Genomic DNA, 3,794 nt, shown 5'->3' with positions numbered 1-3,794 from the left:
GTTGGCTGTAAGCTTTGGGGGTTATTTCTGGGGTCTCTATTCTCTTCCCTTGGTCCACATGTCTGTTTTTATGCCAATACCATGCTGTTTTGATGACCACAACTTTATAGTCTATCTTGGGATCAGTGAGTGATATGCCTCCTACTCTATTCTTCTTGTGCAGGATTGCTTTTGCAATACGAGGTCTTTTATGATTCCAGAAAAATTGTATGATTGTCTTTTCTAGATCTGTGAAGAATATTTCTGGTATTTTGATTGGAATTGCATTAAACATGTAGATTAATTTGGGCAGAATTGCCATTTTGATTATGTTAATCCTTCCAATCCAGGAACATGGAATGTCCTTCCACTTTTTTATGTCACTTTCAATATCTTTTTTTAAGATTTTCATAGGTTTCTTTATAAAGGTCTTTGACTTTCTTAGTTAGGTTTATCCCTAGGTATCTTATACATCTTGTGGCTATGGTGAAAGGGATTCCTTTCTTCAGCTCTACTTCATTCAACTTGTTCATATAGAGAAATGCTATAGATTTTTGGATATTGATTTGTGTTCTATCACTTTACTGTATTCACTTATTACTTCAAGAAGTTTTTTCATGGAGACCTTTGGGTCTTATAAGTATTCCATCATGTCATCTGTGAATAAAGATATTTTAAACTCTTCTTTGCCTATTCGAATACCTTTTATATTGTTCTCTTCTCTGATTGCATTAGCTAAGACTTCCAGTACTATATTAAAGAGCAGTGGAGAAAATGGGCAGCCTTGCCTAATACCCATTTTTAGCAGAAAAGCTTTCAGCTTTTCCCCATTATGATTATATTTTTGAAGTTTTCTTTCTTTCTTCCATGAGAGAGGGACTATCCAGAGGGGGAGGGACAGAGAGAAAGCCACCACCAACAGGGACCTCACTGCCATCCACCCCCAACCTCAGCATGCCTGGATCATGAGGATTGGGGATGCATGTGAACCTGGCACATACAGGGAGACCTTGGGACATGAACCTGGGACCTTTCCAAGTGGTTTTACCACCAGGGAGTATTGTGTTATCCTTGCACCACTGTGACTAGCCATATGATTGCATTTAGAGACACCTATGACAACATCTACAGAAGCAATGATAAGATACCTGGATTTGCTTCCAGATTAATACCTGGATTAATACAGAAGGTAGGGAGCAGATAAGTGTATAGATGAAAATGATGGGCTATGACTTGCAGTTGTTAAAAGTGAATACAGTTTACAAGAATACTCATTGTACACTGTGTCTAGATTTTTCTGTAAATCTCTATAATTCTCTATAGTAAAAATGCTAAAAATAGAGAGGCTTAGTTTGGGTGCCTACACTTAAACATTGAAGACATCATCATTGTGGCTGTCTTTCCTAGGAAGTAGTGGGTCAAGAAAGAGCTGAAAGGGAAAGGCAGTAACAGGGCTTATGAGGTGCAAGGGTTTTTATGCCAAGTTGTTCACCACAGCTCTGGGAAGAAGGGAATTTCTCATTTTCCATATGAGTGAAAGTTCAAAGAGATGAAATGCCTCTTCCAAGATTGCCTGGCCAGTAAATGGCAGTGCCAGGATTTAGTCTCTCCATTTATTACAAAGACCCCTTTCCTATACTCACTGTTTCTGTTCTTCTTCCTGCCCAATATCTCCCTCACTCGTTCTGTGGTAACTGCCTAAGCACTCCTCCATTTCTAAACCAGCTTTATGCTAATCTTTCTCTCTGCATGGTCTCAAATTCCTCTCTTCCCCAGCTTCCTGGCCCTGTATCAATTCTCTTTGGCCTTACTCTTCTTAGGAAAAGTACTAGAATTTTGCATGAGGACTTTAAGTCCCATAAAAGTTAAAATAGGATGATGAAAACAGAGTTTCATGCTGTGAGTTCTCTACCTTGATTGAGAAAAAATTAAATATGGCAAAATTCCATAATCTGCAATTTAAAAAAGCAGGCAAAATATTGCACGTACACAAATTTTTAAAGAGCAGAAGACCACAAAGAAAAGGCTTTAACTATGCTAGTACTCTGTCTCCATATATGGAGGACATTTGCACAGCAGGGGATTTTATTAAACTGGTAATAGAAATGTCGTGTATGAATGGAGGCCATATATATAAACAGAGTTTTCCCTCCTCAGGACATGGGTAATATGTAGTTGAGTAAAATGTAATTGAGGATTATAATTTGAAATATTATGTTCCTTTATCTAAGGGTCAAAGAGTTTGGAATATAATTATAGAAACGCACTTTCATGTTTATACTAGCATAAAGATGGTATAAATTCCTGTTATTAAAGTACCTTGCTAATCAAAAAATGTACTGGGTTAACTCATTTACTTTACACAGACCTGCATGCAAATAACACAGCCTCAAACACAGATGCTATTATGTTACCTTGTAGTCAACATCACATTAAGGTTCTGCTGGAGCTCTTCAAAGAGAGGCCAAGTACAATTTATTAGGAGATTCATGGTTCAGAGAGTTTGTCCAAATAATTTCATGATCCTTCCCAAGCACAAAATTCTATTGCAAGACAACAGTAAGATATTAGACCTGCATTTGCCATGCTAAGTGTCAAACACTGAAAACTTAATCATTTCTATCAATTTGAGCAATGGCAATAACTCCATGGCCCACTGGATCTTTCTCTTTTTTCATTGCATGTGCACTTGCCAGTATGACAGAGAAACAGAGAAAAAGAGAGAGGGAGAAAGCACTCCCTAATGGAGCACGATCATACACAATCCCTTCTTCACTGTATCTCCATCTAGTCCGGATTTGGGGCGCGCACACTCACATGCCAGGCATGTTTCGAGCCACTGGGAATTAGAACTACAGTCAGTCATGTGAGATCTGGCTCTCTTACCCACTAAGTCCTAGGATTATGAATCTTTTCTATTCATACCCTTTAGTGGAGTATAATACTTATTTTTCTAAGGCAGAGCACCTCAAACTTGTTCAGAGGACAAAGACCCACAACCGTTTTTCTTCTTTGCAGAATACTATGTTTTTTGGTGATGTTTTTTTAAAAATACACATCAATACTTCTTTTTTTTTCTTGAAGTTTTTGCCATAGGGTGTGTGTACTAGTTGGAGAGAGAGAAAGAGAGAGATGGTGAGAGGGAAAGTGAGAAATCACCCCATGGGGGGATGGCTGGGCTGCAATCCTTTTCTTCCTTCTCCTCTTGGGATTTTGGGCATGCATACACATGTGCCCAGCATGATTTTCAAGCTGCCAGGTCTGGGACTCGAACCATAGGCAGCCATGTGGGAGTCTAGTGCCTTAACCAACACATACATTGAAACATTTTTATTTAACTGATACACTATCTGTATATTTTACTAGTAGTAAAAGTCCCCATTATATTATCTCTATTACCATATAGACTCAAAACCGTCAATCCACACATTTTAAAAACAACTAAAGCACCTAATAAACTCTTGAACCAAGACCAAAAGGTTGATTTTGGGTTTTCCTGTTTATCTAAACTTGCAGTTTCATTTTCTTCTGTCATCTGCTGGCAACCTTTTGCAAAAAATGTCTGGAGTCAAAGACTTATAAGAAGTTATTGGAGAAAATTTTGAATTGAGAAAATTCTGTACATTTACTTATTTTTTTTTCTACAAACAGGATAAAGGCAGTAATTATTCAATATTACAACAAAATGCTTACTCTCTGTAGCTCATAAAACACTACTGCTCCATAGAAACACTGGCAAAAGTATACAAACATTTTAATCTATTGTATATGAGAAGTATAGGATTAAAGAAAGAGGAAAGAGTTACTAAAAGCCT

The sequence above is a fragment of the Tupaia chinensis genome, unplaced genomic scaffold (genome assembly GCF_000334495.1).
Source record: "Tupaia chinensis unplaced genomic scaffold, TupChi_1.0 Scaffold000028_1, whole genome shotgun sequence".
In the NCBI taxonomy this organism is placed as follows: domain Eukaryota; kingdom Metazoa; phylum Chordata; class Mammalia; order Scandentia; family Tupaiidae; genus Tupaia; species Tupaia belangeri.
Note: the sequence above shows the minus strand (reverse complement) of the source record.